Source organism: Rhinolophus hipposideros, assembly GCF_964194185.1.
Source record: "Rhinolophus hipposideros genome assembly, chromosome: 15".
Lineage (NCBI taxonomy): Eukaryota > Metazoa > Chordata > Mammalia > Chiroptera > Rhinolophidae > Rhinolophus > Rhinolophus hipposideros.
The window spans coordinates 41,300,883-41,317,747 of NC_138061.1; the positions used below are offsets into that span (position 1 = coordinate 41,300,883).

The 16,865-nt window shown below is 37.0% G+C and overlaps 1 long non-coding RNA gene across 1 annotated transcript; it reads right to left on the reverse strand.

Moving 5' to 3' along the window:
• Window positions 1–9,408: 9,408 nt before the first annotated feature.
• Window positions 9,409–16,413, reverse strand: LOC308508330. Its single transcript, XR_013995012.1, has 3 exons — window positions 16,293–16,413; window positions 13,292–14,474; window positions 9,409–10,107 (listed from the first exon to the last, which is right to left on the reverse strand). It is a non-coding gene; the product is annotated as an uncharacterized lncRNA (long non-coding RNA).
• Between the last annotated feature and the right edge of the window lie 452 nt (window positions 16,414–16,865).

Genomic DNA, 16,865 nt, shown 5'->3' on the forward strand with positions numbered 1-16,865 from the left:
AAAAGTGTCTCTAAAGAAAAGCTACATGAATGGGATGACAGAAGGAAAGATGTATGAATAACTCAGTGTCAACATAAAGTGCATGTCATTGTGACTGCTTTTAGCTTGAGCACTGAGGGGGAACCACCACCTAAAAGTTAGAAGACCTAAATTGGAGCAGTGACTCTGCTGCATTTCCTGCTTTACATGATATCAGTGTTTTCACCCATGAAACTACGCTAGGGATGGCCACTAAAATCCATGCCTTCTTTCACAGTGTGGACTTGCTTTGGGGAAGCTTTTGCTCAACCAAGGGGTGCGTTTCCCCTTCCTTGGCATCTTAGCCAAGGCCACGTGACTAGTGCTGGCCAATGGAATGTGAGAGAAATTGATGTGTGTCACTTCTGAAGAGGTGTGGGATCTGGTGTACCTTCCCATGTTCTTCCCTCTTGCTGTGTTGGTGTTGATGATGGTGACATCCCAAGGGCATTACTGAGAGCTGCTTGGCTTTCATTTCAGCATCAGCAAAAAATAAACTTTGATTGATTTGAGTCCCTAAGCTTTGGGGGTTGTGAATTGCAGCAATGAGCCTACCATGAGTAGTACAAAAATGCAAACAACATCCACTCTACCTTTCACATGGCTGTTGAGAGTGTCAAACATGATATATGTGAAAGGCATTGTAAAGTTTTAAGTACTAGAAGAGCATTAGGGATTGTTGTTGGAAAGAAAATAAAAACTCACCCATTGAAAATTAAATAGTGAATTTTATAAGAAAAACAATTAACTCAGCTTAGAGCATGTTTAAGAAGATTACTGTCGCAGTGTTACATGCAATGTGAGAACATCTTTAAATCTCCACTGAGGTCTTTGTTTTAGCAAAACCTAATGCTACACAATAACAATTTCATGAAATACTCTGAACATAAACTTGAGATTCATCATTAGGACATCTGATCTGTATTTTTTTGTTTGCTTTTTAACAAAATGTAAATTGACTGTCTCAAGGGAGATACAATTTGAGCTGGCAATAATGAAAAGCTGAAAAGGACTGTGTGAGAGGGTTTATAGGGAAAAAGATAATGAATCAGTCAGAAGTATTTTAGGTACTAGTGATAGAAATTTAACTTGAAGTATCTTGAGTCAAAGAGCTACTTTATTAATGGGATATAACTGTAAGAATGGCAAGGGTGCAGCTGGGCTCAGTGAGGGACGAAAATGCCATTAGGTTCTTTCTGTTGCCCCATTGCTGCTTTTCTCTCTCTGTTACTTCATGTTCCTGTTGGGCCCTGCATTTGCTTCTCATGGCTGCTGACAGCTCCCTGGTCCCCACCCTAAACAGTCAACCATGCAGGCAGGCTGTACCTACAAACTGTTTCCTTCCATATCCTAACATTCCAGGGCAGAGATTTTCTCGGTTATTTGAGTTATGCTACCACTCCTGGAGAAGATCAAGTCGCTAACATAGCAGCTTCTGGGTTCATCATGTGCATGAGGCAAGAATTTACTAGAAAGAAAACCTAGATGCAAAGCTAGCAGCTAAGATAATTTTTAATGCAAAGTTGTAGATTAAAATAACTACTGTAGAGATACTATTCTAGACTCTTTTTAAAAATGAAAGTGTAGTTCACATGCAATATTATATTAGTTTCAGGTATATAACGTAGTGATTCAACATTGACATATTTTATGATGTGATCACCATGATAAATCTAGTAAGCTCTGTTACTGTACAAAGTTATTACGATATTATTGACTGTATTCCCTATGCTGTACATTACATCCCCATGACTTATATGTTTTCTACCTGGAAGTTTGTACCTCTTAATTGCCTTTACCTTTATTGCTCATCCCCCTACCCCATCTCCTCTGGCAATCATCAGTTTGTTCTCTGTGTCTGTAAGTCTGTTTCTGCTTTGTTTTGTTTGTTTATTTGTTTTATATTCCACATATAAGTGAAATTATATGGTATTTGTCTTCCTCTGTTGGATTTATTTCTCTTAGCATAATATCTCTAGCTCCATCCATGCTGTTGCTGATGGCAAGATTTCATTCTTTCTTATGGCTCTCTCTCTCTCTCTATCCATCTGTTAATATCTATCTACCTATCTCTGTCACCTCTTCTGTATCCATTTATCTAACAATGGACACTTAGGTAGCTTTCATGTCTTGGCTATTGTATAGTAAATAATGCTACCGTGGACATAAGGATACATATATCTTTTTGAATTTTTGTTTTCATTTTTTCGAGGGGGTAGATATCCAGAAATCCAGTTGTGGAATTGCTGGGTCAAGTTGTATTTTTAATTTTCCGAGGAACCTCCATACTGTTTTCTACAGTGGCTGCACCAATTTACAATCCCACCAATAAGGGTTGCATAAAGATTCCCTTTTCTTTACATCCTTGCCAACACTTGCTAATATTTGTTGTCTTTTTGATAATAGCCATTCTGACAGTTGTAAGATGATATCTCATTGTGGTTTTGATTTAATTTCCATGATGATTAGGGATGTTGCACGTGTGTTCATGTGTCTGTTGGCTATTGGTGTGTCTTTGGAAAAATGTCTACATAGATCATCTGCCAATTTTTAAATCAGGTTTTTTTTTTCTTTGAGCTGTATGAGTTCTTTATATATTTTGGATATTAGTTTGTTATCAGATATAGCACATATCTTCTTCCATGTGGCAGATTGCTTTTTGGTTTTGTTGATGGTTTCCTTTGTTGTGCAAAAGCTTTTTAGTTTGTTGTAGACTCATTTATTTATGTTTGCTTTTGTTACCTTTGCCCAAGGAGACATATCCAAAAATATATATTATACGTATAGGTAAGACCCATGTCAAAGTGTTTACTGCCTATATTTCTTCTAGGAATTTTATGATTTCAGATCTTTCATTTAACTCTGTGTCCATTTGAATTTAGTTTTTTATGTGATGTAAGAAAGTGGACCAGTTTCATAATTATTACTTTTTGTTGTTGCATGTAGCTGTCCAGTTTTCCTAACACCATTTATTGAAGAGGCTATCTTTTTCCCATTGTATAGTCTTCCTCTTTTTGTTGTAGATTAGTTGACCATATAATTGTAGGTTTATTTCTGGGCTATCAGTTCTGTCCCATTGGTCTATGTATCTGTCTTTTTGGGTCAGTACCATACTGTTGATTACTATAGCTTTGTAATATAATTTGAAATCAGGGAGCATGATACCTCCAACCTTGTTCTTCTTTATCAAGATTTCTGTGGCTATTCAGGGTCTTTTGTGGTTCCATACAAATTTTAGGATTATTTGTTCTAGTTCTGTGAAAAATGCAAGGGAATATTAGAAGGAATGCATTGAATCTACACATTGCTTTGGGTAGTATGGACATTTTAATGATGTTAATTATTTCCATCTGTGAGCATGGTATATCCTTCCATTGATTTGTATCATTTTCATTTTTTTTTAATTAATGTCTTAGACTTTTCAGAGTATAGGACTTTCATGTCCTTGGTTAAATTTATTTCTAGGTATAATATTATTTTTGGATGCCTTTGGTTTCTTTTTCCTGTCTGATCGTTATGGCTAGTATTTCCAATACTATATTGAATAAAAGTGATGTGAATGGGTATTCTTGTCTTCTTTCTGATTGTAGAGGAAAAGCTTTCAGTTTTTCCCCATTGAATATGGTGTTAGTTGCATATTTGCCTTATATGGCCTTTATTATGTTGAGGTATGTTCCCTATATGCCTACTTTGTTGATTTTTTTTATCATAAGTGGATGCTGAGTTTTGTTAAGTGCTTTTTTTGTCATCATGTGTTGAGATGATCATACAGTTTATTTTTGTTTTATTAATGTGATGTATCACATTGAGTGATTTGTGGATATTGAACCATTCTTGCATCCATGGAGTAAATCCCATTTGATCACAGTGTATGATTATTTTAATGTATTGTTGAATTTGGTTTGCTAGTATTTTGTTGAGAATTTTTGCATTTAGGTTCATAAGGGATATTGGTCTGTAATTTTCTTTTTTTGTAGTTGAAGTTTTCAGCCATTTTTTCTTCAAATGCATTTTCTTTCCCTTCCTCTCTCTTCACTTTCTGGGACCCTTATGATGCAAATGTTTGTATGCTTGATGTTGTCCCAGAGGTCCTTTAAACTATTATCAATTTTAAAAGTTCTTTTATTTTTTTTATTTTTCTGTTCCAATTGGCTGATTTTCACTACCCTGTCTTCCAGGTCACTGATATGTTCTTCTACATTATCTGATTGGCTGTTGATTCCCTCTAGTGTATATTTTATTTCAGTTATTGTATTCTTCAGTTCTGATTGTTTCTTTTTCATATTTTCTATCTCTTTGTTGAAGTTCTCACTGTGTTCATCTGTTCTTCTCCTGAGTTTGGTGAGCATCTTTGTAGCCATTATTTAAAATTCTTTATCTTAAATAAAGTATTTTTTATTAGACTGATTATCTTAATTTAGTTTAGCTTTTTTTCTGGGGTTTTACTTTGTTATTCTGTTTGGAACATATGCCTCTGTCACCTTGTTTTGCCTAATTCTCTGTGATTGATTCAGTGTATTAGGTGGATCAGCTATGCTCCCAGTCTTGAAAGAGTGACCTTCTGTCCTAAGTGGCCCAGTGGTGCAATCAGCCCACTCGCCTGAGCCACGTGCTTCAGAGGTGTTCCCTTTGTGCATTGTGTGCACCCTCCTGTTGTGGTTGGGCTGCAATTGCTGAGGGTGTGCTAGTGGATGAGGTTGCTTGCTAGGCAGACTGGCTGCAAGGCCTGGCTGCAACTGCTGTGGAAGCACTGGTGGGTGTGTCTGGCTCCCAGCCCAGTTGTGAGGCCTGGACATAACAGCTGTTGGAGTGATGATGTGTGCAGCTGGTCCCCAACACAGCTGTCTGCCAGACCTGGCCTTGATGGCTGTGGGCATGCTGATGTGGGGGGCTGCCCTTCCAGCACTTAGTAGGGGCACCAGTGCCAGCCGAGGCTGCTCACTGGTATGGCAGGATAAGAGCTGCTTTGGAAAGGTGTTTGGTGGGGTGGGTAAGTTGGGAGGGGTGGGAGATCAGAGGGATGCTGGGCATGGAAAACAGTGTTAGCAAGGTTAATGGAGAGACAAAAGGCTGGTGCTTCTGTCACTGGAGGAATTTCCAGCAGACTCTTGTCCCTCCATCACTTGCCCTAAAATTTATCAATGTATCTCCTTTAGCATGACACAGGTGCTTTTTAAATTGCTGCCTCTGCTCTGGAACTTGGAGTGAGTGAGTTTTTGTGCAGGCCCTTTAAAAGTGGAGTCTCGGTTTCCTATAGCCCTTTGACTTTCCTGGACGTAAGCCCTATGGTTTTTCAAAGCCAGATATTATGGGAGTTCCTCTTTTTGGTGCAGGTCCCCCAGACTGGGGAGCCTAATGTGGGGCTTGGACCCCTCGTTCCCCAGGAGGAACCTCCGTGGTTGGGATATTCCTCTGGCTGTGGGTCACTGCACCAGGGGTATAGGTTCTGATTAGACCATATCTCTGCCCTTTCTACCAATTTTCATGTGGCCCTTTCTTTATGTCCTTTTTTGTTGAAAATCTGTTCAGCCAGTCTGATGTCATTCTCAGCAATGGTTCTATAAGTAGTAGTTGTAGCTTTGGTGCCTCTGTGGGGGCAGATGAGCTCAGGATCTTCCTTCACCACCATCTGGACCCGCTTCTCCCTATTCAGACTCTTGAGGAAATATAGTAATGAACAAATATATCTACTATCTAATCTACTTATCTGCTATCTATCTAATCTACTTACCTAATGTTGAGATAAGACTAACAGATTAAAAAAATTATTTTTAATGTCATTTGTACAAGGCATTGTACAAGGCAGATTTTTATTTACCTTCTTTAAAACTACATTAATTCTCTTATCATTGAAAATTGTTCAGTACTGGACAACATACAAACTTGTGGCTCATATATTTTAGGCATCCCACCAACTTTAAGATTCTAAAAATGGGGGCGGACGGGTGGCTTAGTTGGTTTGAGTGCGAGCTCTGGACAACGGGGCTGCAGTTCGTTTCCCGCATGGGCCAGCGAGTTGCGCCCTCTGCAACTAGAAAGAAGTCAATGAGCTGCCACTCAGCTCCCGGGTGCCAGATGGCTCAGTTGGTTGGAGCACGTCCTCTCAACCACAAGGTTGTCGGTTCCCACCAAGGGATGGTAGGCTACACCCCCTGCAACTAACAGGCAACTGGACCTGGAGCTGAGCTGTACCCTCCACAATTAAGATTGAAAGGACAACAACTTGACTTGAAAAAGTCCTGGAAGTACACACTGTTTCCCAATAAAGTCCTATTCCGCTTAAAAAAAAGATTCAAAAAATGTTTTCCGGTTTAGTAATCTCATATTACTAATTTCAGCTACACTTTGTAAAAACTATATATGAGGTTCTTAATTTAATTTATTATTATTATTTTAATTCCACTGCTGAGATCACAAAAAGGGAACCCGTGTCATGGCACCAGAAATTTTCAAAAAAGATAATGATATTTGACTTTGATAATCTGCATCAAAGTGTTGATTTAACTGAATTTTTTAAAAAGGTTGCTAAAGCCAGCATTTGCATAGTCAGAATTTGAGTAAATTTCCCTGTATTATGAGACATATTATTAAAGAATCTTTAATCTTATCCATTGTTGTCTTATTCTCAATATTCATTATTACTCTTATCAAAATGTAAGACCACCTAGATTTGGAGTGAGATGGCGATGGAATGTATTTAAGAAATAAAAATCTCAAATGAATTTTCTTTCAAGTTGAAGAGAGCATCTGAAGAGAGCATCTCAGGTGATGACTGTAACAATAGATTCTGTCTGTTTAGGGCATAAACACAGATGATATTTTGAAACACTTCTCAAGGATTCTTTGCATGAATTGGCAATAATACTGAATTCCTGGATAATCTCAATCATTTCCAAATCTATGTGCTTTTTTTTTTTTTCCTTTTTACCAAAGTTACCAATAGAAAGGAAATGTAAGATGTAAGACAAAGACATGTTGGACTCACCTCTTCCTCTCTGAACATCCAGCTTCACACTGTAGGGCTTCCCAGATATGTAAAAAGAACTTGTATGTTGTGACTTAAGAGTCAAACAAAATCAGGTTTTGGGATGGAAAGAGAGGTTAATCCCTGGTCGGCCATCTTTTACCTGAAACTCTTCTGCTTTTTTTTTTTTTTTTTTTTTAACTACATCAAATGCCATCTGATTATACATCTTCCTATTTAATGAAACATACCATAATAGTTGATTGAGGAGGTAAATTTACTCAGATTTGTTAGGTTTATACACAGGGATATGGACGAGTAAAGATATTATTCTTGGGGAGAAAAAAATGAAGCTTAATGTTGCCACTATTGCCAAAGTCTTCTATGAGACGTCAGAAAATAGTTTAAAAACCAAATAGGTGAAAGGTTTTATAATGTATTTCATAGAATTTTATTAGAATGATGAATGAGTACAGAATTAAAAGAATGAAGCTTTTTAGCAGGCTATAGGACATTCACCTAAGAATAATTTACTTTGGAACTTCTGTTACTTCGTTAATATTTGTTACCAGTTTTTCTTTCCTAAGGCATAATGCCAAGCAGTTCCAAAAGCATGAATTATTACCCACAATTCATACCATTTTATCTTTTTTGTTTCTTAGTTTAATTAAATACGTCTCTCATCTCTTTATCAAGAGGAGTAAAACTAGATTGCTATGTATTTAATCCATTCTAGCTTATTTTTTGTGCTACTTTTAAAAAGGCAACTCTATGCCATATGCTATGCACCAGAATGGCTGTAAATAATCATAAAATTAAATGCCAGAATTTACCACTACATGTGGTTTCTCATTAAGGTTTGATGTGGCTTCTCTAAACTAAAAATGGTTGAAGGGTTGATTTCTTATATTATCAAGCTGTTTTCTGAGCTTCCTTGCTGGCCCACCTACCTGGGTATATAATTAACTTTAGTTCTCAAAGGCTTCTGGTAGATTCGGGCTATATTTTTGGGAAAAAAAGAGGTAATTCTCTGAAACACATATGTGCTGTAGGAAGAGTAACTCCAAAGTATCTTCAGTGGCCCTAATATGATGACGACCATATGTTCTGGATATTCCCTAGCAATTCTATGTCATGTACCCCAATTCAGGGTTTGGAAAATACAGCCAATACCATATGTAACACTTACTAAGTTGAGAGAATAGATCAAGCTGCTATTGCTAATGAGCTAGATGTTGTTTTTTTTTTAGCATGAATCCCAAACTAACCCAGGCTGTATCAGTCATTATTTTAGATTCATGCCTTTAATTTCCTTCTTTAAATATTGTTGTATTCTAGAGGATTAGAAGTTTCCATATAGAGAAGACCATGGTCCCATAACAACAAATTCATTTAGAGGAGAGATTATATACATTAATATTAATATGGGTTAAGCTATATCTATTTTTTTAGATCTATTGCTTTGGTAGTTTTTAGATACTTGTGCATTCTAGAGAATTAGGAATTTCCATATAGAGAAGAGAGTGGTCCCATGTTCATAAATCATTTAGAAAAGAGATCATATCAATTAAAATCAATCTTTTCTATGTGTTTTGCTCTATCATCATAGTAACAAGTAAAGTTCAGCTCCACTGAGCAATGTATTAATATTTGCATACCTGCCAATAGGTTCAGTTTCAATTCAGTTCCAAGAGTAATAAGGATTGTTCTTTCAATAACAAATATTTTTGAATGCCATTTGTTGTGCAAGGTTTTGTGCTGGGGATGAGGGTGCCCCAAAATAAATGTCTTGGCTTTTGTTCCCAGCAGATCAGATTCTAATAGCTTGTGGTTAAGTGCTAGGAGTCAGACAGATATGGGCTTGTCACTTATTAGCTATGTAACTTGAGCAAGTGAAAGAATTTCCCTTGATCCTCAGTTTTCTCATTTGTAAACTGGAGAAAATAATACCTACCCCACAGGAGGTTGTTTCAATTAAATGAAGTGATAGTAGTAACGTATTAAGCAGTTTCTGGCACACAGCAGTTCAACAAGTATTGGCAAAAGCAGTCATTATCATTATAATAATGTGGTTTCTGTTAAAATTGATCAGCGATATTTGTAAACATGAGATTGTGCTACTATTCAGCAGAAGGGCCAGAAAATATTTGCCTTGGTAGTATAGTATTACATCAGGATAGGAGTGGAGTTGAGTATGGCAAGAATAACACAAAATTATTATCTTTACTCCCTAATGGTTGACATAACTAATTTCTAAAAACTATACATTTCTTGAAGTCTTTCTTCCACTCTCCCCATATCCAGAAGTTCCCACCGTCTTCAATAGTCTATGCAACTTCCTAGAGTACTAAGGAATTGCTCTGATTGTTGGTGGGACTGGTCTTAGCCCAGCATCAAACATAAATTTAGGGACCAGAACCAAGAATAGGGCAGAAGGACAGGAAAACTTTTTTAATTTTTTTATTTTTATATTTCTTTATATTAGCAGCTTTACAATATAGTACATTTTTATCACACCCAATGAATTGGTTTTACTGATACAGCTAAACTTAAATGAAATAAGTATAATAGTGGAGCATCTTGGTTGTTCTGAGTATGGGTTGTTTATGGAATGTACTACCACAAGGAAAAATAAAGGAGAACATCTGCACAACAAGGAAAGCTGAAATGCCAGGTGGATAATGGGACATCCAGTCTTCCTTAGGAAAAATGTATCCCTAGTTCAGCAGAATCTGAGATCCAGAGTGATGATCAGAAGAAAGGACGACCATATACTCATTTTCTTGGTTATTTCTTCTGAGAGACTCATAAGGTCTTTGCTGGGAAAGATCTTGCAGACTATCTATCCAAGTTCTTTCAACATTTTTGTCTTAAAATTATGACAAATTTTGTTGATATGAAATCCTCCATAGAGCCCATGTGTGTGACGCAGAGAATAACTAATCTGTGTGGGAGTGGATGTGGAGACCTAGTAGAGCCTGCCTGCTCTGTTTCCCACCTGCACCTCTCCATTCACGATCTTTGTTTTCACAGTATGTTCATTTGGGATTCCCTAAGGTTTTAAATACCATGAACTATGGTGAGCTCATTGTTCTCTTTCTTTTTATATATGAGGAAACGTAGACCTAGAAAAAGAAAATTATATGTTTAAAATCATGAACTAATTAATGTCAAAATAGGTCATAGAACCTAGATTTCCTAACATCCAGGCCATTCCCTTACAGGAGGCTACCTTCTCATTTAGCTTCAGTCTTTTTCCTCTTAGTCTCAGTAGAGAGAAAACAATTAAGCAAATTTCCCATAAAAGATGCTGCTGCTACTATTGCTATTTTTACAAAATGAAAAACAAATAAATACTTCAGTGATGAGAATGTTAATATAATCTATGGATATAACTGGATCCGATGTGCTTCTCTATTCGTAAACACATTTTTGTTTTTAAATTGACCAAATTCTGATTATGTTTGAGGAGATACCGTATGTATAAAAGAGAAATTTCTTCAGCTAATCAAAATGATTAGTTGCATATATTCTTTTCATAGAATATTGACTTTAACTACCTTATTATCAAAGAATCGTCCCATGATTTACTTTCTGAAGTTGAGTATGTGGTTCCAGGAAGAGGATAACAGGGAAAAAAATGAAAGCATTTTTCTCTAGACACTTATGCCAAATGTTATAATTGTAGAAAGAAAAGAAGACAGTATTGAATATTGTATCGAATTTTTGCTTGTTCTTCCAGTAATGTAGAGTCATTTATCGTGAGATCAGCTAACAGATTCTGTTGACTGAATGACTTTTACATGTGTTTGTCAGCCTGTTAGTCTTCTGTTGCTGCATAACAAATTACCAAAAACTTAGTGGCTTACAATACAAATTTATTATCTCACAGTTTCTGAGGGTTAAGAGTCTAGATACAAATTACATTGGCCTGCTGTTCAGATGGTCACCAAGCTGAAATCAAGGTGTTTACTGAGACTTGTAATGCCCTTGCAAGCTCACTGGTTGTTGGAAGATTCATTTCTGTATAGTTGTATGACTGAGGTCCCTTTCTCCTTGCAAACTGTTGGCTGGAGACAGTTCTTAGTTTCTAGAGACCACCCTCCTGTTACAACATGGCAGTTTTCTTTCTTCTAGGCCAATGGGAGAATGTCTCTCTGACATTCTTTTAAAGCATCTTCTGATTAGGTCAGGCCAACCCAGGATAGTTGCCTTTTTTATTAACTCATAGCCATCTGATTAGTTACTCAACCATGGATATGATATCCCATCATATTCACTGGTTTTGTTTTGCCCATACTTAAGGAGAATGAAGAGATTATTCAGGCTTGTACACCAGAGAGCTGGAATCATGGGGGCCAGTTTAGACCCCTGCCAGATTTTCTAATATTGCCAGAGTAAATGAACATTAGATAAAATTATTATATATGTAATATCAATAAAAGCAAGTTTGTCCTTAGAATCTTCTCATTATCCTTAGGAGCATCTTGTTAACTCAAAGAAATAAATTGCCAAAAGGAATTTTTTTGGTGGAGGAAGTTGAAGTGAGAAAAGAGAAGAGAGGAAGGGTCCTTCTCAACTGTGGAAAACCGACTTAGAATACAAAGTTTATCCCTCAGCAGATTTCTCAAAAACAGGGAACTCGGTACTTTAGTAGCAACCAGTTTGTTAGTGTTGAAGCTGTTTTCCTACCAGTAATAATTGTTATAGTCATTAGCATTTTTAGAATAAACAAATAGAACATATCCTCCAGAGTCAAGTTCCAAGGTTTTACCGTATCTATTAACACAATTCAGATCTAGTTACCAACTTATAGGGATAAATCCCAAAAGATTCAACAACTTTATGACTAAACATTGAGTTGAAAAAAAAAAGAAAGGAAAGTAACCATTCTGGCAAGAGTAAGTCATCAGTTGAGTAAATAATAATTTATTGTGTTAAAAGATAAACTGAGGTATATTAAAAAATTTCAGAGTTTATTTGAACAAAAATCAATTTGAATTGGGCAGCATCCAATCTAGCGGATAGAAAGGAGCTCTGAGGAGCTGTACACAAGAGAGAAGGGATCGGGAATGAGAAAGGATCATTAGGAAAAAAAGTGATTGGATATTGCAAGTTACTTTCCTTTAGGCGATGGCAGGTGTCTATCAGGCAGATTACCTAATGTTGATCGGGAGATTCCTGATCAACTGGTTTATGATGCCATTTATGGGGAGACCAAAACTATAATTAAGTCTCAGTTTGGTGACATGGTGGCTTAGCATCAGTGACTCCATTTTGGGTCTGTTGTCTTATTTTTAACAAGTGTCAAAACATTTTTGGCTTTGTCTCATAAAAAGAAGTCATGTGATTTCTGGCAATTTTCTCTTTGAATTGATTTCATGAAGAATTACTTCATACCCATTCCAAATGTTCCTTAGAATTTCAGGTCAAATCCTGTACAAACTCTTTTTGAGTGGACTGTAACTCAAAAACATCTCGGTGGAACGATATCTGGCCATTTCAATGCAAAATGTTCATGAGTTTCTATGCATTGGGGTTAAGTTCAGATTGGTCACAAATTTTGAAACTGTCGATTCAGGTTGGAGTGCTACCATTTGACTGGGTTGTTATACAAATACTTCTGGGTTCAAGGTCGCCAAAACTGTTCTAGTGTCTTAATGGGACACAGGCTCCTCCTGTACACCAGGAGTTTGATGTTACCCATAATTCTACCATTTTTTGCAACTCTCACCACATCTTAGTACATAGCACCTCTAGTATATAGTATTTCTGTGCAGGTGCGGGATGTGGTCCTGCATTTCAGTACGTTCAGCATTCGATCTCCTATGTAGATGAAAAATATAAAACTTGGGGTATAAAATGAGAATTTTGCCTCTATATTAATATTATTGTTCTTCCTCTACCCATTCTTCCTTATTTTCTCTCTCTTTCTCTCCTTTGGGGGGCAGGGGGCAGACCCAGACAGGGAATAGAGAAAGGAAAGGACTTGCTCAATCGCTACAATCCAGGGTTGGACAGAGCCACAGATGGAATTTATGCCCCCCAAGTCCCTAGACTTTCTCAGAGACAAATGTTAATGACAGCAGCCATGCTGCTGCTTCCCTGAGGATCCAATGGCCAACTGCATCATTAAGGAATCAGATTTTTCTAAACATGACTTTCTGTCCGAAGGTCTTTAAAATCAAGGGGGTTATAACATCTCTCTGAAGATTTTTTCTGTCCCTCCCTTCTTTATTGATGGCTAATATTTTATAACTGTGAAAATAACTTAAATGATAAGTGATTCTGGTAAGGAATCTCACTCACCTTATAATGATGTAGCCATGCCTTGTTGTTTTAATAATTATGCCCCATGATTAAGTTGTGTCAACGACATTTGCATTGCTTTCTGCAGACAAAATTCCTATTCCCAATATATAAAATATCTGGAGTGTATTAGTTCTAACTGTACTGCTGTGTAGTACTAGTGAACTAGCTTTTAAACTGGCCAACACGTGGTTATGCAAAACACTCAACCTTCGGGTGAGTTAAATGACTCTGACATCAGAGGAACGTATGTTTTCCAATTGGTCTTGGGTCTCAGAAAGCCAGTGAGGGCATTTTCTACAGCTGCTCTTATGTATTCAATAATTCTACTTTTCCCTGCCCTTTGGATAAAGTGGCCCTGATTCAGAGGAAGCGGTATGAAAGGATTCTCACCATTGGACAAGTGTGAATTTGAGAAAAATTATATGGCTCATCTTTCATTGCCATTTAAGATTTTACAGCAAAATCAGTGTAATGCTTATATCTCAAAAAAGATTATTTTTTTCTTCTGAAGTAGGCAAAGTAGGCTCTTAAACTCAGACAAACCCTTTTTCTCTCCCACTCAAAACCTTCTGAAGAGCTTCATGATGCCAATGATGTTGGGAAATTTAACTGAGTTCAATAAAGAAGTGATGCTTTTTATAGAGTTTATGTATTGATTTCAGATCTTTGGCATTACCAAAGAGTCATGGGATCATAGCAGGGAATGGATAAATCAATAGAGTCCTCATGTCCAGGATACTCAGTTTTCCCTCAGTTGATTGCTTTTTTCTAAAACAAACAAGTAAAACCCCAAGGCCTATACTTCCCAAAGTGGTACCTTCTGCTAAAACATTGCTTTCAAGGTTGAAAATTTCCTGTTCCTGCTACTTTGAAGCCTATGGTTCATAGTAATACATATTTATTTCAAGTGATGAACACTCTGGAAAATAACTCTGGATATGAACTTAGACTAAGTGTAGAAATAGACGACAAGCAGTTAAACCTAGGTCATAGGCTAACTCTCATAATTCTCATAATCAGATCCCATAACTCGGATCAGATGTAAGAGTCATGTGACAGTGCTAAGGGCCTCTACTCCCTCACGGCCACCAGTCACCCTTCCTAAGTCATCTTCTCAGACCAGATCATCTTCTCAGACCAGAGTTTTCTTCAGCCAAATGGAGTTTCCAAGCAAATAATCCTGAAAAAAGCGAATTTACTCTCTTAACTATGACAAAGTTTTTCTGAATTACAGCAATGAAATTGGCACAACAGCTGCAGACAAAAATTTTGTGTCCCTTTTCTGTTTTGCATGATAAATCTGTGTATGGAGAAGACCTTTATGCTTTCACAAAAAGGATGCTGTTGATTTAGTGACAGTAGAACCTGTATTTTTGGTGTCTTCCACACACTGTGATTTAGGTTGCCTTTATGCAGTAAGAAGTTGCTCAGAACCTACTGTCTGGCACCATGACAAATGCTTAATCAACAATTCTCACTTCTAAGGACTCACATCTCGTATAGCAACAGCTATACTTACAGTCAGATATGATGCAATATTGTGAGTGCCATACAAGAGAGACAGGTACAAATAATACAAAATGCTAAAGAAGTTGAATGAGTCAAGAGTGGGTTCACATGCAAACAAAAGAAAATCCAAGTTTATTTCTTTCTCACGTAAACAATTTTTAGAGGTAGGCAGCCTAGGTTGCCTGGCGACTCTACAATCGCTGGGAACTCAGGTTCCTTCTACCTAGTTTTCTGCCATAATCAATACTTGGTCCACTTCCTGGTTTAAAATGGTTGCTCAAACATCAGCCATTAAATCTTTTGTCTAGTCACATATATCTAGGTGCTAAAGACTGAACTGTCACATCATGCCCATGGAAATGAAAAATAATTTTAAAAAATATATCTATTGAAATTATTGCCCATGTGCATTAAAAAGACAATCACTTGTCAAATTAGGAAAGATATTCAGAAAGTTGATGAAATCTGGATTCTGATGATGACAAGTTACAACTGTGAAATAATCATCTGTAAGATCTTTTATACATACATTCATTTACTAATAGGCATTATAATAATACCACATCTTGCTCACCACAAAGAAACAGTCCTGAAACAGAGAAGCAGACAATACAGGATGGGCAGTATAGCATAGGAATAGTAATAATAGGAGCATATCCTTAGTGAGCCCTTGCCATGTGCCAGGCGTGCTTCTAAGCATGTGGCTCGTACTAACTTATGTAATCTTCACAAAATACTGCGAGCTACGTTTCTATTACAATCTCTACTTTATAGACAATCAACTGAGGCTCAGAAGTTTAAGTAACGTTCTCAAGATCCCATAGCTAATATGTAAGGAAGCATAGACATAAACTCAGCAGCCTGCCTCCTTAACCACTCTACTAGGTGGTAAAAGGGAATTGAATGTGGCATGGATCCACAGCTCCATGACTAACTAGCAATGAGACTCTTGGGAAAGTTATTTCATCCCTTTGTGTCTCAATTTCTCGCAGTTTCTATGATTGAACGAGAGGCTGTTATGTAAAAGATTTAGCACAGGGGAAGTGATCCATAGTTAAAAGATTGAATAAGACTGAGTCATTAATTGTAAACACTAGCCCATATTTGGTCCTTAACCATGCACACCAAAAGACCAACAGCTATTTCTGACGTAGGCTTAAATTATCTTTCAAAAGAGTAAAATTTATCCTTCCATCCGTTTACCCCAGTCCCCTGAGGTCTGTCTCTCTGCTAGTTCTTGAGTTTGAGCTGCTTTTTATAGCCATCTGCTACAGTGTTGTGGAACAACAAACAATATCCTCCTAAAATGTTTACAAATGCTTCTTACATTAGTGTTGTATATTTTTTCCTTTAAGCTGTGACATCGCCACTGAAAAATTATTTTAATCATTGCAAACTGAATTACACAAGGAGCAAGCATAAAGAGATAGTACTTTAAAAGGCTGACTGTATTTTAATTGCTTCAGCTAATGAAAGAAACATGACTTACCAATGCACACAAGATGAATCCTGAGATGCACGGACAATTGACTACAGTAATAAAACAAGTATTAGTGTGTTACATCTGAAATCCTCATTATGCTTCGTGCAGCAAAACCCACTGTGTACCTGCTGTTCAGTGTGCAGTTCCTCCTCTTGACACCGCAAGCTAATTATAGCACGGGGCACAGGGTGAAAGCATGTGAGCTGCGTTTCCACAGCGTGGGGACCCTCAAAAACCTTGCACACTTACATCTGGTGACTCTTTTTTAAGCGGATGAAAGTAGGTGTTGGTCAAAATGAGTTTGCAATATCCAGTGTTCCATAGGCAATTTTAATTAAAATATGAATTATTTAAATATGCACACAATTTATTTCACTTATATTGAGATCTTGCTTTATCTCCCTTGGCTCTAGAAACTAGTAAATTATTAACTCAAGGATAATTTATATCACAGTGTTCAAGATGCTGTCCATTGATAGATATATTTTGGTCTGTTCATTTCATAAACCTTAAAGTAAAGGTGATGATAAAGACATAGCGTTTAAGAGATAGGAAGAGAAGTGAACGTCTTATTTTTAC